The 26,504-nt window shown below is 33.0% G+C and overlaps 1 protein-coding gene across 4 annotated transcripts in view; it reads left to right on the top strand.

Annotated features, from left to right (window-relative positions):
• The first annotated feature begins 1,579 nt into the window (after window positions 1-1,579).
• FSTL5 (follistatin like 5) overlaps window positions 1,580-26,504 on the top strand; it is a 726,034-nt gene continuing 701,109 nt past the window's right edge. For 2 of the 4 annotated variants that reach the window (XM_032413109.1, XM_032413108.1), the window contains exon 1: window positions 1,580-2,552. The gene's annotated coding sequence lies outside the window, so the exon portion shown is untranslated. The remainder of the gene's footprint in view (window positions 2,553-26,504) is intronic. The other 2 variants (XM_032413107.1, XM_032413106.1) reach the window with 1 other exon arrangement.

The following is a 26,504-nucleotide window of genomic DNA, read 5'->3' as shown; positions in this document are numbered from 1 at the left end:
AGTGAACTGAAAAATAGTGTCTATTAAACAGCATATGACACAGGCTTTAGTGGAATTTTATAAGAATTTTTATAATGCACTCTATATATTTTCACAGTGAACTTTTAAATCTTCCCTGCCATTTTGGCATGTTGGCATGAAGCAGACCAAAATATGCCATGTGACATTTCTAAAAGAAGCATGACATGTGTGCTTTGATCAGCCTAAGTACAGGATATTCAGTTGGCTTCACTGTAATTGTAATTGTAGAATGCCCATCTGCCCCTAAATGTCATCTTTTATGCCCTACCATGGTGTCTGAAACCATTATAAAATCACTTTGGGAACTGAAGCAGTTTGGGAATGTGTGTGTGTGTGTGTGTGTGTGTGTGTGTGTGTATGTAATGAGCAGTGCAAAAAGGCATTGCACTAATCATTTATATATTTATATAGAATCAATAGCTGTCAGAAAATAAATATTGCAGATTACCTGGAATGCAGGCATTATGATCTAGATATGTTGGGGGATACTCCCAGGGAACTGAATATTTAGGAAAGGAATTGACAAATTCTTTAATAAAGCTGGAAAGGAAAGTTTATGTGGATGCAAAGGAGAAAAAACTTCCCTCAGAAGCAAAATTACCATGTTTTTTTCTCAATTTTGCTAACTAACTTTCAAGAAAGTATTTGGGTACGTATGCCCACAAAATAAATGTGCTTCCTCAAATAATTTCTTAAATACTGCAGAAAATCAAATTTATTAATTATGTTTCTTGATAGGAAAATAAACAAGTGTACTAATTTCATCAAAGTCCCTTAAAACACTCATGAGCAGATACAGTACAGAACTATATTTGACTCTGGGACTATCAGGATGTATGTATTTTGATGGAAAACAATGTATTGATTGCTATGACATTTCTTGAATAAATAACTTTATGAAAATATTTTTATCCAACTTAAGAAAATTTGGGCTTAATTTTAGTTGCCCATTTCTTTGTACAAGTAAGTCCTGATGGCTGTAGGTGGGACATGTGGACAGGATGTGAATAATGACCTTTCTAGATGATTGATTGCTTCAGTTCACTAAAAGTGTTTGTTTACAAGCTTAAGCAGTCAGGAATCTGGCATGGCAGCCCCCCTTTTTCTTGCTGTCAAGGCCCTCAGAGCCTCACTGGAACAAGAAACATCACATATACTGAGGGGATTGCTAAAGGCTATGAAATGCTTCCAGCATACCCCATCTTTCATAGAACAATTGATATATTAGACATAATAAATATTACATAACCTTCAGAATTTTGGCAGTGGAAGTTGAAGCTGAGAACTTTCACTTTTTTTCATTATTAAATGATTTTTTTTAACCCTGGAATCTCCAACTTCACAGAGCTTGACGGTGTATTTAAATCATAAGAATGAAGAAGGAAGATTCCGTAAATTTTATAAGAACACCTGAATTCTTGATATATACTATACAGCATTCACATAAAAAATAAAGAAAAAAAAATCTGTTTACGAATGACGATAAGCACTGCCAGCTTTCACATCTTCTCCCAGCGCTCAGAGCAATTTTTTTTTTTTTTTTTTTTTTTTCTCCAGGACAAGTTTCTGCTGCAGCGACTCCCTCTAGCAGCTCCACGAACCGAGAAAAGGGAACGGAACACCAAACCCATCCTTTCCAGTAAACAAATGGTAGGGAGCCGGAGGAAAGTTTGGCCAGGAAGATCAAAAGGAGCGGGGATTTTTTTTGGAGTGGTTGGATGAACACCTTCTATTCCCCAGTCCCTTCTCCACCCGCCTCCCCAGCCTCTCAGTGCTCCACTGCCCCCACCCTCCGCCCCTTCTTTCTGCCAGAGCTGTGCCAGCAGCGATCTTTAGAGCGCACAGAAACGGCAGTCCCAGCGAAGGAAAAGGCTCAGGCGACGCCAAAAGCATTTAGTTTCTTCAGGACCGGTTGCGCACGGATTGTGAAGTCCAGTGAAGCCCACGTTGGTCAATAGCCTGGATTTTGTCGCCTCGATTGCCTCAGCTGACCCTAGCAGAAGCCCAGTCAAAGGGGCGGCCCCGCACCTCTCAGGGAGTTGATATGCAAAATAGTTACGTCAGATGATGGGCGGGGCACGCTCGGGTTGAGTGGCAGCAGCTTTTGCTGTGGGAGGAGGCGCGAGAATCAGCCTGGTTCAGTGACTGAGACAAACTGGAGGTGAGAGGAGCTGGTACTGTCCACTGTGCTGTCGGTGCTGAACCTGGGACGCGAGCGGACGGGTTGCTCTAGCACCTCGAGGCAACGCCCTCTTGCACTCTCTGTGCCCTGCGGGACCCGCTTCACCAGCAGGACCATATCAACTTGACAAAGGAGTGTGGTATCGGACGTGGGAGAGAGTCCTCTGTTTGCCACCTGGGCGCCCATTCAAGCGTGACTTTGGAGATTTCTATAGTTTTAGACCAAACTATTTTCCTCTTTTCCCAGCTGAAATGATCTTTTAGGTTTTTAACTATTACTATTATTGTGATTTATATATCCACACCGTTTAGGAATCTTTCTGGGAGACTTTTTTGACTCTTAAAATAAGGTAAGAAAAATAATATTATAAATTATTACAAATGGGGGAGGAATGCAGAGTGCCATACAAAAATTTAAAAGCTAGTTGTGATTTTTATAATTTGAAACAGGACTTTTGGCAATGATTGCAATAATTATTTTAATAATTACTACTATTGTTATTATTACAAGAACACCAATTGGTGATTAAGCACTGAATTCTAGAGGGGAAGTTGAGGGTTTTGTGTGTGTGTGTATGTGTGAAGTTAATGTCATCAGGTTATATCCTGCTTTATAAATATAAATATTTGTAGAGCAACACTTCCAGCATGGCTCAAGAAACAAGAACCATTCAATGCAAGCCCCCAAATATGTTAGTAAATTACATTAAATAAATCAACCAACAAGTTGTTTAAAACAAATGCAATCCTAAAAAAATATTTGAGTGGACTAATCTCTGATTAATCAATATTACCTCTGATATCTATAACATAGACTGCAAAGTGCAGAGCTCTCTCAACATTTTTGGAGGGGAGGTGGTAGGGATAAGAGCATTTATACCATGTTGGGTTCATTTAGATGTGTTGTTATGCAGTAGATCCAAATAAAACTTGTGAAACTCAGTCTCTGAGAATTCTACACCCCAAGGTCATGTGTATTTCCAAGTTGGGGGCTGTTTGTTCTGTTATTGACTAGCAAATGTCATCCCCTCCCCACCCCCTCAGGTTAGAGGTGGATGTAAATGGGAAGCTCTGATTTAATAATACAGTATTAGCTTGTATTATAGTCGCTACTGCTGTTGGTAATTGAATGGAACTGGGAAGCGTGGGCTGAGAAAATGTCTCGCTATTTCAGCAATGTTTAACCTCTTGCATGTTTAACAGAGAGCTTTTCTCTACTTAGGAGATTTTCTTTTGAAGCTATGTTCCTTTTGTCAATTGGCACTGTGTTTTGAGTGTATGAAGAAAGAATTAAGTACAAAAAAACCACTGAACAGTACTTCTCATAGTGAACAATTATTAAATGATAAAAGTTAACTGGTGCTCTGTGTATTTCTTATTACTATTCATGACTTTATTTGACAGGCATGATGTTTGTCTGATAAATAGAATTATTAATTTTCATTTATGTCATTTAGTGACATTAGATTAAGGATAAATGATGGCTGGAAAAATATTGAGGGGAGGGTTTACATTCCAGGGAGAGAGTTTAGGTTGCAACTAGACATCCTATCTTAATAGGAACATGTAAAATATAAGCTGTTTCAGACTTATAAGTATCATTCAACTGACTAGGGCTATGTTTTTCAGCAACTCGAGTACACTAAGTTAAGTTTATGTATTTGTATATTTTAAATTATAAAAATTTCTGCCCTAGTTGCATTACACTTAACAAGTATGAACTTTAGCTTTAAAGTTTATGATTTAAAATAATTCCTCTGCATAGAGATTTTTCATTTTATTTACGGCACAGTCCTACATGACAGTGATTGTTACAAGAAATGAATATTATTGCAAACACTAGAGGCTAAATGTAAATCCCCTTAAGTTGTTCCCATGTTTTACCCTAAGCAGATTGTTCTTTGTAGGATTCCTGTCAGTCATGTAATCTTACATTAAATATTGATACAAATTTTTTAAAGACTGAATGGGTAGAGAAGCAAAGGAGGATATATGAAACACTGGGCCATGAAACTCTTACCAGATAGCCTCCTGTAAATTAATTTAGAATAATTATTTTCTTCTATACATTTTGAAATTTTCTTTTTGTAAAACTAATTATATGGGTGGGGCACCTGGGTGGCTCAGTCATTAAAGGTCTGCCTTCAGGTCAGGTCATGATCCCAGGGTCCTGGGTTCGAGCCCTGCATCGGGCTCTCTGCTCGGCGGGAAGCCTGCTTCTCCCTCTCCTACTCCCCCTGCTTGTGTTCCCTCTCTCGCTGTGTCTCTCTCTGTCAAATAAATAAATAAAATCTTTAAAAAAAAATAAAATAAAATAAAACTAATTATATGGGTATAAGCACTCAGACTATGGAATTTCAAACAGAATTCTGGCTTCTTTTAATTTCAGTTTTCTTTTCTTTATTGCAACATCAATATATTTTAATTTTATAACTTACTGGAAAGGCAAGAACAGAAGTAAACACTATGCTCACCTAAATGTATTTCAGTATCTCACTGACTTCTGTTTTCATAAAGTTTTCCAAGATGTATATCTTCGTTTGAGTATGAACAGTTCCCCTGAACTACCAGTATCTGAAATTCTTTCAGATTAAGTTTAGTGTTGTCACAGTGAGATGGTTAAACACTAAAATCAAAGTGTGTTATTGGCAATCGTGAAACTAGTAAGGTAGATTCAATGAGATTGCAAATTTAAAATATTAGAAACATTTTTCCTGATTTTTTTTTTACATATTAGCTTTTATATCTTAGTTCTGAGGTAAGGTAAAATTAGATAATTAGATGACCATGATAAGCCCGAAATTAGCACATAGGGGATACTATTTGGATACAGAATACGATTTGTACTGTAAACAAATAAAATTGCCAACTTTGAAGACACCTATTAAAGATATTCAAATGTGGTGACCCTTCAAATTTTTTTGCTGCACAAAAAAATGACCATATTTTGGAGTTACAACTTGTCCATGTGAAATTCAAAGAAATATTCAATACCACAACAATAGATAGCCTGCTACAGCATGAATTCATTTCATTGCATAGGTACTACAAGATATATATGCAGCACTTTTTACCTCAAGATGATGTTATACCAAGTGTATAGAAAAATTATTGAAATAATGTAATTGTATGTCACATGACATGTTCAAGTTGTTTTTCTTAATTGTGTCTCAGTTTCTTAAAGCACATTGATCTAGTCAAAACTTTAAAAATGATATTCCTGGATAGATGTCTTTTTTTCTTATAGATAGATGAATAACTATGCATGCTAGGTGATATTTAAGATAAAGATGAAACAATTGGGCTTTCTATTATCAAGGCTATACATTGCTTTTTAAAAAAATCTATTTACTAACATGTACAATAGAGAATTAAAGAAAGTAATAATAAACTGGAAATATGCTAAAAATTTTTAGTGAATTGACTTTTTAAAAGTAACTTTTAAAATTATACTTAAGAGATTATGCAAGTTATAGTTTATTGAGAATTTTCTTTGAATAATAGCCATTCTTCATGCTTAATTCTCATTTATCAATGAGACCAAAACACCTTCAATAATATGTTTCTATTAGTTCTGCCCCAAATCCCCATACTAACTCACATATTACTTAATGTATGATAAAGTTCTAAAGACTCTTGTGAACTAATAGGCCAGAAAAAGTATTTCCTGTTGTTAACATTATTGTAAGCCATGTGACCAATTATCTTACCAAACAGACTTAATCACCTTCTGCTTCAACACCTCCAGTGTCCTTTGGGTATAGTCTAGTTAAGGTGAACTGTAGGGTCCCTTGTGGAAAATCCTAATTTTCCCATTAAATTGGTCACCACACCACACAACAAAACAATTGGTCCCTTTGTGCTTTAATCACCTTAGTACTGAGGAAGTTAATATTATTAAAATAGATGAGATAGTATTTTTGACAAACTCAGAATTCCAATGAGTCTTAATATGGGTATTTTTAAAGAGAAAGAATTAAACAATAGTAAAGTGCATGATATAATGAGTGTGTATGTGTGTACATCGTGTGTGTGTGTGTGTCTGTATACATATATATTTCTTGGTATATTATACTCTACCATAAACATGCAGTGGGAATGATCTTGAACATGCAAGTTCAAGAAATGCTATTTAATACAAAAATAATTTACATAACAAGCTATAATACAATATAAATTTTAGTGGCAAATGTGTCTTTTTGTTATTGTTATTTTTATTTAGGCTGTTATGCTTAAGCACACACCAACTTTTTGCCATGAAAATGTCATTCATAAGCTCTCATGCTGTGATTGGCAAGGGAAGGGACAATTGGAAATGAAAATTTGCCAGGAATAAGCAGCAGAATGGATTTGTACATAATGAAGAGTTTATAGTACCATGTTGATTCTGAAAAAATGAGTGCTGATAAAGGATTTGAAAGTTTCTATCTCTAAAAGAGATACATCAGGTTGACTTCATATACATTTTTGGGTTATAAGCCATGCACTTCTAAGGGATATAGCCTGGATATCCCTATACCTAAGCTATTTTGATTCTTTGTAGATCAGTGTTTTCATGCATAGATGTGGTAAAATGTGGGAAGAAGAGCAGCTTAACTCTGAACTTTCTTGCTTTAAAACCAAGTAATTAATATTAATTTAATGTGGCTTTTGGTATCAAATTATGTAAATCTCTAAAGCAAAGTAGTTGCTTAGTGAGTTCATTTGCATGTCAATACAGAGAATATTATTCCAACTCATAACTGGTTCATAGCACTGCTAGCAATTCTAAAACACAATGCAAAAATTTGAAAATACTTTTCTAGTTCCGTTTTATTTAAATATATCCATTGTAATTGACAGTTAAGAGAAACTTACTTTAGTGATATATTTTTTCTGTGTAAGTAGCACTAAGGTACCAATTAAGACATACATACAGTAGCAATTAAAACATGTAAGCCTGAACCATGTTCCCCAAAGATGATGATGAAATGGAAATAATTTGCCTTTCGTGATCGGACACTTCCACAAAACACATTAGGTAGTGTTCTAATGACCATCAAGGCTTTATTTATTATAATTTCTAAAACCCTCAAAGTAAAGATTTTTTACTAACGTGAAGTGGCAAATGCCCCCATGTACTCTATAGATATGTTCCCCTTTTTCTCAAAACTACAGTAATTGCTGTGATCCTGACATCAACCAGACTCTGACCTGCCTCATTAAGATTAAGGAGGGGGTCCCATTCATCTTTCCAAAGAAAGAAAGAGAATGATTTGCTGCTAGTAAACACATTTGCTGTCTCACAGTAAACTACCTATTGATACTAGAGCATAAAGTTTTTGAGCCTGGAGCCTTGCTTATACAAGAAGAAGAAGACAGAAAGAGATACCATTCAAAGTGTTAATACATGTACATATATTTTATTCATATATATGTACATACATATTTTACTCATATTAGGCCATTTTATTTACATTAAGTCTAACCTTTGTATAACTGTGAAAAATTCATATTGTCCTCATTTGAGATATGAGAAAGTAGACACTCAGATCAAAGTTGTACACCTCTCCAGCCTGTGATCACACAACTAGGAATAGGTGGATTAGACAGTCATACCCAACTCACCCCTCTTGCAGCTGCATTGTGCACTTCCAGCACCTCTGTTTAGGTCAAATATTTGACTGGGTGTGTCTTATTTAAAACTATGCATTTTCTGTGAGATTTTCTTTACTAAATTCAAATCCTCCTTTACCCTCTTTCCCCAAGTCTTTCCCTTAATTATTAAGTTATATGGAAATGATTTTATGGCATTTATTCTTTAGTATTCACACTTTAGAATGCACAATACCAAAGGGTTTAAGAGGTTTTTCCTTTGTATTTAATATTAGAAAGAAGCTACATTATTTAATCTCATAGACCATTAATAACAGTAGGAACAGACAATATTTCCCTTTCTATGTTAAATAGAATAAGAACAGTAGAATAGAGTAGTTAATGTGTCCTAAGAGTTCTAGGTTCCCCTCCCCACAAAAAAGTCCTACTGAATATCAAATACAAATACATCTTGAACTTCAGCCCAGTTCAAGGAATTACCACTTGTGTTATTAACTGCTAGTCCTATTTAAACCTTCAGACTAGTTAGCTACTAATATTTCAAATGGTCTGTGAGATGAAATAAAGTAATCAAAATAAAATTAGTAGTTTTGAAGCACAATACAAAAAGAGGTAGTCTAAAGTGGGCTCTTGAACACTTAGGAAACATTAAATACTTCATTTATTGTTTTTTATTCTATTTGAGGTACAGAGGGAAATATTGACCACTAGTTGATGCTCTTTGTTTTCGTATAGAATTAAGCTCACTGAGTAGAAGAGGTGAGTACTGCTGGCAGTAATTATAACACACTTCCCAGGTGAGCCACAGAGTTGCATCAGATTCCCTAGTGAATCCTCATTATCCAAGCTTTGGGTTGTCCTTATTAAATGGATCTCAAAGGAGATAGAAAAGTTTGATTTATAGACGAAGTTAACTTAAACGTGAAAGATGATAGGGCTTTTATTAAATATTTTGCATATTGGTTAGCAATATCAGTGTTTTACTTTTGAAATGAAGTCTGGTATAAAAATTTTTAATCTTGACATTTCTGCACCATTTTGTATACTATTCATTTGACTCACTGTTCCTCATTCTCTGTGGAGTCCTGCAGGAAGTCTGTTCACTCCAACAGCTACAATTATTCTCTCTTCACAGATATATTCCAAATATATAACTGTGGCCCAGATTTAACTCCATTAATGTATTTACAAAGGTTTGCTGGACATTTTAACTCTGATTTCATGGTGACAGCTCAAACTCCATGGGCTCATCATCTCATCCCTAACATGGTCCCCCATCTTAATTTTTTTTGCCTGTTGGTTAATGACACACTTTTCTATTCACCTAGGTCTGAAAAATGCATAGATGTTTTAAACTTACATCATTTTTACTATACTATATGCAGTGACTCCCCAAGTTTTGACATTCTTCCCTTTGTAATATAGCTTTATCTAATTCCTATTTTCTGTTGCCTCATCTTATCACTTTTGCCTTGACCCACACTATCCCATTTCAGTGGGAATTATTTTGACACTCTTTGCATTGATCTCCCTGATTCTTGTTTCTTCCTGCAGTGATAATAACTAATGACATTAATAGCAAGTAAATTTTTTTGGTAATTCATAGTATGTCATACAATATGTTAAGTATTTTCAAGCATCATTACATTCTATATGCACAACACCTTAGAGGTAGATAATGAAAGACCAAAGCTTAAAGAGTTACATTGCCTACAGAATTGGGACTCAGACCAAGCTCTGTCTGAAACCAGCTACATGATCATCATCATTATGCTCTGATGATACAGACGTCATACCTCTTCTAGATTCCTCTCAGTTAAAGTAAACTTTTAAATGTCACTGTGTTCTTTAGAAATCATCAGTGGATCTCTAATTTTTACTATATTAAGTTGAAATTCTCTACTTGTTGTTGTTATTGGTTCTATAGCCTGCAAGTAATCAATCTGATTTTCAATTTTCTCATGTGTGTGATGCACATACGTAGAACAGAGATGGATCAAAATATAAAGTATGATTTCTTCCCTCTATATGAAACCAATGTCCTGTCTGGACTGTTGCATGTTCAAGAATCTCCACCTACATCTCACTCCTCTATTTCCAGCCAAGTTTTTCATAAGAGCACATTGTGATCATATGTGCTTTTCAGAGGCTCCAGTTTTTGTTGCAATTAATGTCATGTCACCGTCACCCTGGATATCATCAAGATATGTATTTTTTTCACATGTATGTATTTGTTTTCTATTGTTGTATAAAATAGAAAACCTCAGTGGTTTGAACATTTATTATCTCATAGTTTCCATGAGTCACAAGTCTGGGTATAGACTAGCTGGGTCCTCTGCTCAGAATCTCACATCAAGGTTTCAGCCAGGACTGGGCCCTTATTTGAGACCCAGCTTCCTCCTCCAAGATCTCTCGCTGTTGGCAAGATTTTTTTTCTTTTTCTTTCTTCTTTTTTTCTTTCTTTTCTTTCTTTCTTTCTTTCATTCATTCTTTCTTTCTTTTTCTTCTTCTTTCTTTCTTTCTTTTTCTTCTTCTTTCTTTCTTTCTTCTTTCTTTCTTTCTTTTTCTTCTTCTTTCTTTCTATCTTCTTTCTTTTTCTTCTTCTTTCTTTCTTCTCTTTCTTTTCTTTCTTTTTTCTTCTTTCTTTCTTTCTTTTCTTTCTTTCTTTCTTTCTTTCTTTCTTTCTTTCTTTCTTTCTTTCTTTCTTCTTCTTTTTTTTTTTTCAGCTCAGAACTCATGAAAGTTTGTTTCTTCAAGGCCAGATAAGAATTTCACTGATTCCTTCAGTTTCTGATCTGTAAATCTGCTTTTAAAGGGCCCACCTCATTAGGTCAGGTCCAGCTAGAATATTCTCCTTTTTGATAACATAAGGTCAACTGACTTGGAACCTTAATTATGTCTTAAAAAAGCCCTCCTCCCTTCCATATAATGTAACGTAATCACAAGAACACTATATCACCTTTGTCATATTCTATTGCTCAAAAGCAAGTTGAAGGTTCTGCCTATACACAAGGTGAGGGGATTATACAAGAGTATAGGTCATTGAGATTCATGTAAGAATTCTGCCTACCATACCTGACTCAAGTTCTGCTTGAACCTTAGAATCTTTCTGCATTGCCGTTGGGCCACTAATCTCCAGCATTTATGACCAGAACTATGCAGTGAACAGTTTGATGTAGCTTTTGGATTTTTTAATGTGTTTTAGGTTGTTCTTCCTCAGGAATCTTAAGCTCTTTTTAAAGGAAGAACCCCAGGAATTCCTTCCATGTGTGCAAAACTTTGTGGTTTAAAATTACTTCATATACTTATTTTATTATATAATCCTCATTGAAGTTTATTCTTCTTCATGTTTGCTTCTATTATGTAGTGTTTTGTACATGTAATTTATGCTCATGGATTGGTTAATGTTTTTAGATTTTAGATTTTGTTAATCTATTCTGTTTTTATTTATTTTTTTGTCTTTGGTCTTTGATGAATTGAAAACCACACAAAGGGTTTATTATTATTATCTTATTTCATGCAACATAGAGTCTTTCCATGCAAATCAGAGATTTATATTTAATATTATGCTTTACAGATGATATAGAAATTATATAGAAAGTGAAAATGATATTTACATTTGTTATTTAAGAAAAATGTAACAAATTTATTTATATTTACTTTGAAAGAAAAACTTTACATTTTAAAAGAATGTCATTTTCCGAAGAATATCACATTTATGATACTAATAATTTGGTCTTGTTTATTTGGTCTAAAGATTGGTAAATATTTAGGTAATTACTTTTACTTACATTTATTATACAAAAAAATTTTTTTGCACTTACATCTTTTATAGTTTACATACAATTATGGTAATTTTATCTTGACAAAAGCCAAAGAAAATTAACTAGTATACAAATTAAAATTTTAATTTTAATAAACAATAATTTTCTTAAAAACACTAAGATCATATTTAATATAAAGTAATTATTTCAATAAATATTGATTAAGTGCCTACTGTGTTTCAGGTGCCCTTTTGGGTGCTGGGGATTGAGGAGAATGATGGAGAGAAAGTTCTCACCCTACTCTTTCTGTGGAAAGGCAGACAATAAGCAAACTAATATAGACAGAAGATCATGTCTGTTATTGATAAGTGTCATGATCAAAAGTAAAACAGGTAAAGGATTACTAAGGAATAAAAGTGTTATCCAAGGTAGGGGTTATATTGGGTGCTAACTCTGGCATTCTGTGGTACCCATTAAGTAGTTTCTGATAAACTGACATTACTTATGGATATTGTGAATAATGCTGCAATGAATGTGCAGATGCAGATATCTCTTTAAGATCCTGCTTTCAATTTTTTGGATGAATAGTCACAAAGAGTTGGATCAGTGGATCATAAGATAATTCTATTTTTAACTTTTAAGGAATATCCATACTGTTTTCCACAGCGCCTGTACCATTTTACATATCTGCCAACAATGCACAGGGTTTTTGGTTCTTTGTTTTTTTCTTTTTTCTTTCTTTCTTTTTTTTTTTTTTTTGATTATAGACCTCCTAACAGGTGTGAGGTGATAGCTCATAGTGGTTTCAATCTGCATTTCCATGATGATTAGTGATGTTGAACAACTTTTCATGTACCTGTTGGCCATTTATATGTGTCCTTTAGCGTATCTCTTTCATTCTTGAATGTCAAATTATTGACAAAATCCAAAAGGCTCCCATAATGATGAAAATGATTAGTTTTATTTGTGATTTTCTTGTTAGTGAAAATTAGCAGCCTTCTTTGCTTGGTACTGCAATATATTTGAAATGTGTTATTTAGATTAATTTCTTTTCCACTTTTAACTACACTATACAGAGCAGATATTGCAACTAAATTCTGGGACTTAAAGCTAATTTCTGAAAACTAATTTGTACTCTTTGTGCATTGTACAGTTTATTTGTTCAGAACTTCACATTCTTTCATAGAAAACTTAAGTGCTCTAAAATCTATGTTCCTTTGAGACAATGATCCAGTGAGCTGGTATTTATGTCAAGTGATTCATTATCCTAGACACTATGGCATTATTAGGGAAAGAGAAATGCTTAGCATGGCTTTTGGATTTGTGCACATGCTTGAGAAACCACAGCGTTTATTAAAAAGTGTGACATCATGGGACCATGTAAGGAAAAAGCAAAAAAAAATAAATGTGATATAAATACATCTACGGGGCACCTGGGTGCCTCAGTCGATAAGCATCTGCCTTCGGCTCAGGTCATGATCCCAGGGTCCTGGGATTGAGCCCCACATCGGGGTCCCTGCTCAGCGGGAAGCCGGCTTCTCCCTCTCCCACTCTCCCTGCTTGTGTTCCCGCTCTCACTATCTCTCTGTCAAATAAATAAATAAAATCTTAAAAAAAAATTAAATAAATAAATAAATAAGTACATCCACAACTTTATGAAATAAATGCAACAATTAGATGCACAACATCTCAATCCTTTGGCAGGATCTCAAAAGTTAGTGCATTTACAAAAAAAGTAAAACTTGAAAGAACTTGCACAAATTGTGGCAATGCTTTGCCTGAATTACTTCCTTTGGTGAGATTTCTTATGAAGTCATAATTAATTAAGCTAAAAAATTTTAAAAAATGAAGAGAAAAATTTCTAGAAATGTTTTGCCTTTTAAGTCTACATATTTCCAATTAATGACAACAAATATTTCAAATAAATGCCCTCTATGACTGTTTATTTTCTTTGGGCAGGTGTCCTAGTTCTTATTTCCTGAGGCCTGAGGATGGGGAAAGTCTTTGATTGAGTTTGTTTTCCTGTCTGTGCACAAGTAGTGTGATTTAATTGATACTGTCTGGAGTAGAATTCTGTGCCCAGCTGTGGAAACAGTTCTCGATGCCAGCACTGGACTGGACATCTTGATAATTATATATGTTTTGCTAAACATCTCGATCAGGTTAACAACTATCTAAAAATCAGTAGAGGGAACTCAAGAAGGCATTAAGGATATTTTGATACTAGCTTTCTTATGTCACTATGCTTTCCCTCAAAAATTGTCTTTTTCATATATAGGAAATAAAGATATTTTTACTTGCAACATAGTCTTTTTGAAATTATGAGATTTGTGGTTATTTAAACACTTAAAGAAGCTTCACCATTTCTCCCTATTTGTTTTTTGTGGGTTTTTTTGTTTTGTTTTTTGGTCCTATTTGTTACAGAAGGTAAACAGGTTTGATTTATAAGTTGTTGGAACACTATGAAGACCCCACTCTGTGATAGCAAGGCTTTCCTGCCCCAGTTTTTAGATCTTAGCGCAGGGTTCTTGATCCAGAGAAGAGAACATGAAAACTAGATGCCTAGTATTCAAGGGACTTCTATAAAGCATTAGTTGGCTTAAATTAAATCTGTGATAGTCTTAAGAATAAGTTGGGCCCTATCTTAAACTGTTACTGGTTAGCTTAAATACACTGGACTTAAACATAGGTTTGTGTTCTATCCAGGACCTGTGGCAGCATCCTTCTAAACTTTCAAAAACTGGCACAAAGTTAGAGGACATCCATCCTCAGAAACTCCTAAGGCGACCTGATGTTTTCATTTAGCAACTTCATACTGAAAACCAGGTCCCATATTTATATATTTCATAAATTTGAAAGTAGCAGCTCTCAGGTTGTTTTTGATTGGGACTTGCTCCATGATTTTCCAGAGTTTTGCTGAAAATGTAAAACTTGCTATTTTAAAATACTTTTTCAAGATAAAATTTTATTTTTTTTCTCTACATCAGAGAGTATGAAATATATCCCAAAGGCTCAACTGAAAACCTACTATGCTGTAAGAATGAGCTATTACATAGCAGCATTCTTGAAAAGGAAGGCAAATTTTATTACTAGTAACTTCTTAACATAATTTCAGTGTGATAATATTATTCAGTCCTGACTAATGGTAAGTTAATAGATTCTTTCCTTTCATAATGACATTTTTTTGGAATTAATTGCCATTTTCCGTAGGACATTTAAATTTAATAGTAACATGTGATTTATTTAGATCATATTAAATTTGCATTTTAGTAATATATATATGTTATTATTGTTTGGCATGCAGTTTTTATATGAATGTTGAGTGATCTACAAACTTTTGAAAGGTATATTTGAAATCCATTCAAAGTTTTTATTGTTATTTTAAAATTTCCCCAGAAGTTGAGTTACTTGGTAAAATCACCTGATCAGACTTAAGTTTAGAAATGGCTATTGCTACATTATTTTCTATAATGATTACTATAGATTTAGGCTAGTGATGTTTGAGATATTTGGTCATAGTGTTACATCTTATGATTTTGTTAATTTAACAGTGAAAATGTTATGTGCTCTATGACTATATATTAAGAATTCTATAATTTTAGTGTCATATTTTTCATGCAAGCTGATTTTTTTCAATGTTTAAAGTCTTAAATAAAAATACATTGGGCCCACCATATTTTTCTAGAAAGCCCTTAGGTTTCTCAAGTACACAAGATTTCTTCAAAGTGACTCATGTCATGAATATCTAAGATTCCAAACCAAGACATAGTATTCAATGTAATCCCGATTATTCATTATTTTTTAATTAAGAAATTATACAGTTTTGCAAAAACAAAAGCACTGTGAATTAAAACTTTCCCTAATTTAGAGGAAAATAAAACTAATTTTATTAATGCATTTTTATCTGTGTTTTTCATTCAAGTCTTATCACTAAATGATGGAATATCAGAACTTCTCTTTCTAGTAAATTTCAAATATTTTATCTTAGAAATATGTCAGACTAAACATAATACTGAAACTGACTTACAAATTAAGTAAAATCATAAAGTGGTGTTTTTATAGGAACAAAAATATTTTTAAAAATTATCTTATTTTTCTAATAGATATTAAATATATGTGTATCTATACCAATGTATACAAAACATATAGAAAAATTAACTGAATCTACATTGACTTTTCAGTGGGAAGAATCTTTATTATCATCTAATTTAATAATGAGAACACAAAGATTAAGCCATTTCACTTTAATTGAGATTAAGACTCGACTGTGTATGGGTTTCATTCCAGTCACTGCACACTTCCAGATTTTGGTGTATAATCCTGAACAAGATACTTTCAGACATTTCATTTTTGGGGGAGAGTTGTTATTGTAATAACTTGTAAATGCTAGAACTCTATTTATGAGCCTCATACCTGTAGTCACATGGTGAATGGTACAAACAGAAGGTTTTGGTTTTGAATTTGCAGTATTTTTCCTGACACAAACTTTGGTATTGTCAAACATTTTTTTTAATTTATATACTTTTCAGGCCCGGTAATACATGTGGTACTTCTTAAGAGTTTACCCCTTGTAATCCTTATAGCACTTAGAATTTCAAATTATATAAGTTGTATTCATTTGTACAGTGGTTTGTAGTCATTCCTTTAGACATGCAAGTTAATAATGCCTGACTCAGAAAGCCAAAGTGTGGTACTAAATCACATAGATTTCAAGAAATTTCATATCACTTTTTTCGCTACCTTGTGGAATATTTTTACATGTTTAAGATAAAAATGATTATCTCTATGGGGATTTGGAGGGTGAACTATACACATAATGATTTATTATGGATAGTGAATACTCTAATCATGTTTACCTTGAAATAAGTAGTATTCTACTTTTTTTTTATATTACATATATATTTATATATAATATATCCTCTAAAACCCTCAAATACTTTGGAATTTTTATACTTACTAATATGTCAATAAGTACATTTTCAATGGAGTGTTATGTTGATGTATTAAAAGTTGATGAGCCACTAGAATCATGCATATACTAAATATAATTGAAAATGGTATCAACTAAATATGGTTGAAAACGCACTAGAATTCCAAATTTGAGACATAAAATAAAAGAAATTTAGTATGACACATAACTGTCACACTAAAACATATTAATAGTGCATTTTATCTCACTTTATTTTGAATTGTGTCTGAGAATTTTTTAATGAGAGACTTGTGTTTATTAGAGGGAAGGATTGGTTAACTAGTATGGAATAATCTTTCACAAACTCATCTAATATGGTAAAGTTCTGATAGTCTCAATTTTTAGGTATATATGTATCAGTTTTAGATATCAAATTTAGCTAAATATTGACCAGTAATCTGCCATATTCTAGGTAAGTCAGATTGTGATTTAGGTAATGAGGGAGGGTCAGTCATACAGGTACCAATACCGGTCACTTACCTAAGTGGTCTATATAGTTAGAACATTAAATTTGTGAATACAAATGAATAAGAAATAGACAAACTAAGGAAACAATGCAAACAATAAAAAATTCTTCTAGAAAACCTTTTCAGAGAAAGGATAGTGAATTGATATCAAGTAGAATTTTAACTTAAATGATGCATAAAAATGTGAATCCAATTTGTATTTATCACTCTATTTTGTATTTTCTCACAACAGTAGAGTGAATTTATAATTCTGTACTACAAAGAAATCTTACAGCTTTTATTATAGGACACACTTGGAAAAACCAAGCATCAAAGAACTACCATAGTTTTAAAATCCAGTTTTTGCTTGTTGTGAAAACAGCTTCATGTGATATGCTTCTTGATGTTGAACTTGATTGGTAATATTTGAAAAGCAACATTTAAAGTTAATGAGAGGGGAGTGACCTAAAAAGATAAGTTTAGAAACTAATTGCCAGATAAGAATATTTCCAAAATTTTGAAAAAGTGAAAATTAGAAAATTAGTGAGATCACAGTTAAGAAGGGTCTACAGAAACATAATAACTAAATGTAATGTGATGTACTCAATGAAATCTTAGAAAAGAAAAAAGACATTAGGTGAAAGTAAAGAAGTCAGAATAAAGTATAGACTTTATTAACTTTAGTTAACAGTAATGTATTTGTATTGGTTTATTAACTGTGACAAATGTATCATACTAACATAAGATGTTTACAATAGGGGATCAAGTGTTGGCTGGGTACATGGTTTACTATCTAGCATGGGATATGTACTATCTTTGCAACCTTCTGTAAACCTAAAACTTATAAAAGAGCTAGACATTAAGATAATGTGAAAAGAAGGCTATTTTATCTATAGATATAGTGATTTATTTTATGGGTAGTTAGTAATTTTATGGTGTATAGAAAATCACTGATTTGAACATATTTTTTTACTCCTCTTTGTAAGGAGCATAGAAATTATGACAGAATATCATTATTAAGGAATTTACTCTAGAAAGGAAATTCTATATTTGATTTTTCCAATAAAGTAGATTCACCCCAAAACTTTACAGTTACTTAAATTAAAGAGGAACTATTCTTTAGATACATTGATGATAGATAGATAGATGATAGATAATAGATAGATAGATAGATAGAGATACAGAGACAGAGAGAGAAAGATAGGGATGATACAGATATATGGATAATGAGATATATAGATATCCCCATTTGAGTATAAGAAAGAAAATAACATTGGGTGCTTAATGGGTTAAGGTCTGAGTTCCAGAAAATCATTATTATTTCCTTCACTATCATGCTATGTGAATAAGGAATTATTATAATTTGATGTATTTCAGTAACAAAAGAATCAAAATTTTAATTACTGTAGTGCAATTGTGACATATTTTTAGTTTATTTTTTCTAAAGATTTTATTTATTTATTTATTTATTTATTTATTTATTTATTTTAAAGATTTTATTTATTTATTTGACAGAGAGAGACACAGCGAGAGAGGGAACACAAGCAGGGGAAGTGGGAGAGGGAGAAGCAGGCTTCCCACGGAGCAGGGAGCCCGATGCGGGGCTCAATGCCAGGGCCCCGGGATCATGACCTGAGCCGAAGGCAGACGCTTAACAACTGAGCCACCCAGGCGCCCCTTTATTTATTTTTTTGATAGAGAGCACAAGTAGGCAGAGAGGCAGGCAGAGGGAGAGAGAGAGAAGCAGACTCACCGCTGAGCAGGGAGCCTGATGCGGGGCTCGATCCCAGGACCCTGGGTTCATGACCTGAGCTGAAGGCAGACGCTTAACGACTGAGCCACCCAGGCGCCCCTATTTTTAGTTTATTTATCTCTAAGTTAAAATACAGCATAAACTACTATTTCGGTGTATGTTCATAGAAATTTAGTGCAAAAATATCCCACATAAAAAAATCACTTTTTCAAGAGTGCCTGGGTGACACAGTCAGTTAAGCCAGATCTTGGTTTTGGATCAGATCATGATCTCAGGATCCTGAGATCGAGCCCCACTTCTGGCTCCCTGCTTGAGTTTCCCTTTCCCTCTGCTCCTCCCCTCCATGCTTGCTCTCTTGTGTCTCTCTCAAATAAATAAATGAATCTTTTAAAAAATCACTTTTTCAGAAAGTTTAGGAAATTCAATATAGTCTCATTACCAGCCTTTAAGAATCATAATACACATTAGGATGTTATAAGCTTTACAGTGTAAAAGGGCCTAAGGGGCACCAGGCTGGCTCAATTGGTAGAGCATGCAAATCTTGATCTTGGGGTCATGAGTTCAAGTTCCACATTAGGGGTTCAGTTTTGTTAAAAAAGAAAAAGATCTTGAAGTATGGTAGAAATTATTATTTCTCACCAGCTTTTTTAATTCTCTTTACTATTTGAGCATATAGACAGATTACACTGTCTTATCCTCTTGAAGTTAGGTGTGGTCATGTGACTTGTTTGGCCAGTGAAAAGGGAGTAGACCTAGCAGGAGGACTCCTATCTGGCAGTGTTTAAGAGCTGGTGCCTGATTTTTCCCTTGCAAGGGCATATCCCGATGCTCAGGTTGAGACGAGGGTGTCATAAGATGGGGTGCTTTTCATCAGGTCATTTCTTTTTTAGTAATTCCCCAAAAAGACTTTTTCCTGACAGCTATCAATGGATATATGGCACAGGCAAACATTCACTTTGAAAAACAAATAGGTTTCTGGTATTTGGAATTGTTTGTTGTGTAACGTAGGCAATCTAGACTCTAAATACTATATAAAAACCCCTATAAACTTGAATTTTTAGAGAGATTTTGAAAATAAAGTTTTATTTCTGTCATACTTACTGGCAAAATTCTATAAGCATTTTGCCCTAAATGTTTCTAAATATGTATTTTGATTTGCACTTCTTAAAACCCATTAAGAAGTTGAGATAATTACAATACTTCCATTTCATTATTTGTTAAAAAGTAAATTCCAATATTTTATGTGTATAATTATCTATAAATGTAAATATGCATGTTTGTATGGATTTGTACTTGTGTGTTTGTGTGTGTGAGTGTGTGTGTACTGGTACTAGATGAGTGTTTATTCAAAATGTTACTGTATTATATAGAAATTTATGTTTTTTAAGGAATTTTTGAGGATTCTCACTTCTTAATTTACAAACTGTAACAATAATTCTGAGTAGATATCTGCTCTTTAGAATTAACTTCACATTCTAAAACATATACTTTTATAAGCATTGTTATAAGAAAACTCCAAAACAAAAAAAATAGATTTATAAAAATAACAAGTTAACAAACAAGATTACAATAATAAGTGTACAGTATATCAGATTTTACCTAGTTCTTTTTGCTTTTCTGTATTGGTTCCTTGATGAAATAGGTATTCACTTTTTTCCTATTGATCATTATATTTGTCTAATCAAATTTTCAAAATAACCATGATGTTCTTGATGTTTAGAACCTCATCATGATGAAGCACAACTTTGAATTGGTGTCATTTTCCAGAGCTGACAAAGTTATTAAAGAATTAAGTTGAGTTTGATTCCACACTAATCACACAGTCTGAGTGATTGTATGCAACATAGTATACTCTGACATGTTTGATTGTAATGAATGGAATACGGCTCAAATAGTAACGTAGAAATAAATTTCCATTTGGAATAGTCTTGTGGGAGAAAAGTTCAAATTAAATCCTCTTAGTGCATTAAAATGCAAATATAAGAAGGCAATCCAATTGAGTTACATCAATAATAGAACATATAACACAAATGGAAATTCCTCCCAAATAATTAAGTTATAGCTATATAAATCACTGATGTGTGCATCTGAATTTTGTTCCTTTCGTGCATGCTTGAAAGTTCATTAACTTTGGATCACATTAGAATATGTTTTCTTTATCTCCTGCAGACCAGTCACTAGGCAAGTCCTTTCCCCCCACTGAGGCTAATGAAGGCTCTTCGCTGCATTCCGTTGCATTCAAAATCCAATAACTAAATCTTTGAACTCTGTCAGCAGGTTCTGTTTTAGACATAATTATGGAACCTCCAAAACTGGGTCATCACCCTGGTAGTTTCAATGTCTTGAATTTTCTCAGTAAATAATTCCAACTTTAAAATATGCAGATATTGTGAGAACAGTAATGTTCACACACCAATTGTGTAATCATGAGAGAAAACAAGAAGCTTTAGAAAAATTCTGCTTAGAAATTGTAAAAGCAAGCTCCTCCGTGTGTGTGTGTGTGTGTGTGTTTTAGAAGTCAGGTATAATGTCAGCTTAGCTATTGGGATTTGAGATTCTATGTCTTAGTCTTTTAAAGTGTGTATGATGGTTTAAAGATTCAAGTACTCAAAAAATATACAACTTATAATAACCATGAAGGAACACTTGGAGTAAGAAAAGAAAAATGGAAAGAAAATAATATGCTTTGGGGATTTAAATTAGTAATGCCAATTATATGCAATTAAGAAGGAACATTAATGGCTTTTTGACCACTAAACATATATAAGATTGTCTTTGGTACAAATTCTGATCTTGAAGAAGAATCATCTGCTCTCAGATTTAAATTCTGTAAGGAGCACGGCAGATAATAATGTGAGCTCATAATTAAAATTTTAAAATAAAAAAATTGAATTAAATAAAATTTAATTTGATTTACATTTATAAAGCAGGTACAAATGCCTTACTACAAAGCAAGCTGTAGTCAATAACTTTTAAAAGTGGATTTTTTTGGATCATTGTAACTTAATATCTTATACTAGAAACAAAATGGCCCAATTAAATATAAATTGCGATGGTTACTTATGAAAAGTGTAGGTGTTGTTTGAGTTAATATATCTAATGTTATCTATCACTGGATATCAGTGTGTGTATTTTGTTTTGTTTTGTTTTAGCAGAACATAGCCTGTTTTAAGAAACTGCTGAACAGCTATAGACATTGCATTTGAGACTTTAACTGATTTTAACAATCACAGAAATAGTTCAAGGATGAAGTTTTTGATTTTCTCATTAAAAATCAGATTACTAATAGTTGTCATTATTTGAGAGCCTAATGTGTGTCAAAACAAATTGTTAGGTGTTATGCATACATTATCTTATTTAATTCATACAACAGCCCCATAAGATGGTATGATTGCACAGGCGAAGGCTAAAGTAGAGAGAGGTTTAAATAATTTGACTAGTTACATTATTAATAATTGACAAAAGTCAAAATAAAGTTCATGCAGGTCTGAATGCCTATGAATGATAATACTTATTCTTTCATTTTCTACTTAAAAAAAACCTTGGAACATATCAATTACTGTATCACATCTTCTCTTAGCTACTCAAAGACATTGTTCCAAGGATTCTCCTCACTCTTTCAGCCTCATCAGTTAGTTCTGCTTTACTGGATTATTTTTTATCAGCATAAAAGAATGATGTAATTTTTCCCATCTTTAAAATCAACAAACAAGCAAAAACACCTTTGACCATGATTATCCTTCATTCCATTTCTCTCCTTTGTTTTGTGGCAAAATTCCTTGTAAATTTCTAACACTCTATCAAATTTCTCTCTTTAAATATGTCCTCTCTTGAATCTACTTTACTGGTCTCTGAAATCATTCTAGTTAAGGTGAGCAAAATCCTGCATATTACTAAATACTTTGCTCAGCTTTTAGTCTTCAGTATGCTTGAACTATTACATGGTTTGTTATTGTCTGTCATTTCACCCTTCAAACTTTTTCTTCACTTGCTAATAATATCCACACCTAGTCCCCTTTCAGGGATTTGTAGATGTCTTGCCTCTTTTTATTTCCATATGAAATTTAAAATCAGCTTATCAAGTTCTATAAAAAACCCCATGTGGATTTTCACTGGAGTTGCACTGATTCTATAGCTCAGTTTGAGGAATATTGGTATATTAATGATAGAGAGTTCTCCTTTCCAAAATATAGTCAATGTTGCTATCTATTTACTTTGTTTAATGTTTTCAGTAAAATATTTAAATTTATTCTATAATGGACTTCTCTGTATTTTTTATTGATACTCTAAAAGTTAATTTAAAAAAATACATTTTCTAACTGAATGTTGTGGCCTAAATAGTTGCAATTGTATGTTGCATGTGGACTTTTTCTTTTGGTTCAGCAATGCTTTTATTTATCCTAAGAACAAAAATGCATTTGGCAATTTCTATAGGGACAGCCACATAATTAAAAGTAGAGTTTTGCCTTAACTTTCTGATTATAGATTTTATTTTTACTTTTTAACTGCATTGACTAGGACTCCACTACAATCCTTAATATAATTGATAATAGCAAGCATCTTTTTTGTTGCTGATCTTATTAAGGATTATTTCAATAAGTGTGATATTCTTAGTATTTTTTAAAATTGGATGACCTTTTTTAGGTTAAGTAGTTTCCATCTATTCTTAGTTTGCTGAGAGTTTTTATCATGCATTATCTTAAATTTAATCAAGAGAATTATATCTGCGTGTACTAAGATAAGCTTCAGTATTAATATCAATGGTCTTTAATCTGTAAATGTGCTGTTATAATACATATTAATCAAATTAATTAATTCAGTTAATTACTTAATTGAAGTTTCTGTAACTCTGGAGTGTTCTTTACATCACACCACGATTTATCAAAAAACTGCTTCATATTTAGATTAGAGCTAGATTGTTGAACTGCATATATTACTTAGTACATTTAAGAGAAAGAAGGCTTATGTTATATTTATTTATATTTATATCTACTATGTGTATGTGTGTAGAATTGACCCTTGAACAATATGAGTTTGATTTGAATGGCTCCACTTATACTTGGATTTTTTAATTTTTTTATTATTATTTAGAGAGAGAGAGAGAGACATAAGAAGGGAGAGAGAGAGAGAGACAGTCTCAAGCAGACTCTGCCCTGAGCACAGAGCTGGACATGGGGCTCGATCTCACCACCCTAAGGTCATGACCTCAGATGAAATCAAGAATTGGTCACTTAACCAACCAAGCCACCCAGGCGCCCATATACGTGGATTTTTTTGCAATGTGTGTTAAAATTGGGGGCACATTTTATAATTATTCATTATGTGGGAAATGCCCACCAGCTTTTATTTATTTTTTGATGGAAGAATTATGGTGATAGCTATTGACTTATAGCCAGCATAGAAAAATAGCTGAGAAAAAGTTAAATTATATTTTAAACATATTTTCTTTATTGTTTGGTGTACTGCATTTTTTAAGATCTTATTTTGCTTAGTACCCAGTATATGCAACTACGTTGCATGCATTTATTTATAGCAGTCTATTTCGAAGTTTAATCACAAGTCTATTTATCCCTTAATATATTCTTCTTTTAAAAAAGTAAGAATTGTTAAGTATATTTAAGACACCCTGCATACGACAGCTTCCTCTTGGAGTTTCCAATACACATTAGCATACTGAAGTCCCTGAGAAATCTTCTATAAAATTAGTTTTTATACCAGCTTCCCTAAATTTTATTTGACCTTCTAAGTCTTTCCTTCTTAGATAAATCCAGCTAATATATCCCTAGTATTCTGCAGAATGCATTTTGGAAAACATAGTTTTAGGTAAGAAATATATAATTTTTCACTAATACTTTAAGTTAGATTACTTCTTTTTGGTATATAAATGGCTATATTCACAGGCTAGATTTTCTGGTGTAGAGTTACAGCTTTTTGTAGGTTGTTTGGCTTATTAATCCAGTCTACTGCTATAGAGTTCTGTTTAGTTTTTTGGGTTAATAATCTAACCAAGTCCCTCTTTCAATGCTAACCCATTTCACAGGAATTTTTCTATCCCCAACTTCCCCAACTCTAGAGATGTAAAACCTAAACTTGACAGACTCTTAGTGAATAATTTGGTTTGCTGCTGTATTTACCTCAAAAGTAATTATCATGGACATGTCCTCCTGACTGTCTTCAATTCCTCTTTTTTTTTTTTTTTTCACTTTTGACTGGGATCTTGGCATCCCTCAAAGCCAACCCCATTTCAGTTATGACTATTTCTTAAAGACCTCACAGAGAGACATAGTTAATTTTGGGGAGGTGAGAGGGTAATTTTTTTGGCTTAGAACATGTTGTTTCTGAGATGTGTATGTATCAAAGTTTAAAACTACAATAGGCAGTCACATTTATGAATCTGAGAAGGGACTATCTATGATGGATATTGATTTAGGAAAGATAACCATCTAGATGACAATTGAAATCACAAGAGTGCATGGAGAGCCAGGGAGAGTGGAAAGATGAAGATGTTGAACAGAAAGTCACTAGCTTTGAAAGTAGAGAAGAACAAGAGAAAAATGAAAGAGATTTTGAACACCTTTCTAGATAAGTGGTGGAAAATCCACAAGGGTTATTGACATAAAATAAAATTGTTTGAAGATGAGGGATATGATTGCTTATTCAATAAACAATCCAGGGAGCCATACTTATGTGCCAGGCACTCTACTAGCACTAGATTACAAAGGTAAATAAAACCAGATGATCCCTGACCTCACAGAACTTGAAATATATAATGACACCCAATTATTTAGGGAAAGTGAAGGTAGATAAGAAAGTATGTAGAGGTTTTCATGAAAATTACCAACAATGAGGATGTAAGAAACTCAGTGAGATAAGTTTTTGTGGAGTAGTGGGGGAATAAGTCATATTTAAATGGGTTGAACTGTAAGGCATTTATTTTAGATTATATGAATAAGGAAAAGATTGAAATACACCAAAATATTAAACATCTTGACTCTGGACTGTGGAATTACACGTAATTTTTATTTTGTTTTTTCCTCGTGCATTTTATAAATGTCTACAATCAAGGGACATCTTTTTTATAAGAAAAATTATTTAAAAAATGAACTGTGTTCTAATGATTATTGTTAATTAAATTTTAAATATAAATGAAATGGAGGTATAACATTTACCTGAATAATAATATGATAAATATAAAAAAATTAAATAAAATGATTCAAATACTGACAGTAACAAAATCTTAGTAAACTTACTTTGAGGACTTCATTATTCTGATTGGCTCCATAATGATCTAATTAAGTTGATAATTGCCAAAACTCAAGTTGTTCTATGCTGACAACACATATCCACCAAAACCTAGATCTGCTTGAGCTGCTAGAAGTTTTTAAAAAGTGGAAAGCAAAGCATTAATTTATGTAGCTACTAAGTTGGCACATGCTAATGCTTTCAAAACGTAGAATAGCTTCAATTCCCACCAGTTTAGCAGCTGACATGATTATGTACATGAATCCTCTAGGAAATTGAAGAAACAGTAATAACAAGCCCAGTTAACAAGAGAAGAAAAGGACTGCCTGGCTGGCTGTCTAAGTTTCCTGTGTTAACACTGATTATAAACATCAGTGGTGGTAAACACAGCCATTCCATGAGATTGAGCTGTGAACATTTATGGGAAAATGAGATCAGCAGCCATGATTCCATTCTGTTAAAACAACTCCTCTGAGGCCTGTGTAGGATAATACCTTTGTTATTCTCCCTTTCCTTCAGCATGGGAAAGGGAC

The sequence above is a fragment of the Phoca vitulina genome, unplaced genomic scaffold (genome assembly GCF_004348235.1).
Source record: "Phoca vitulina isolate PV1807 unplaced genomic scaffold, GSC_HSeal_1.0 scaffold14, whole genome shotgun sequence".
Classification (NCBI taxonomy): Eukaryota; Metazoa; Chordata; class Mammalia; order Carnivora; family Phocidae; genus Phoca; species Phoca vitulina.
This window is presented reverse-complemented; position numbering and strand designations above follow the sequence as displayed.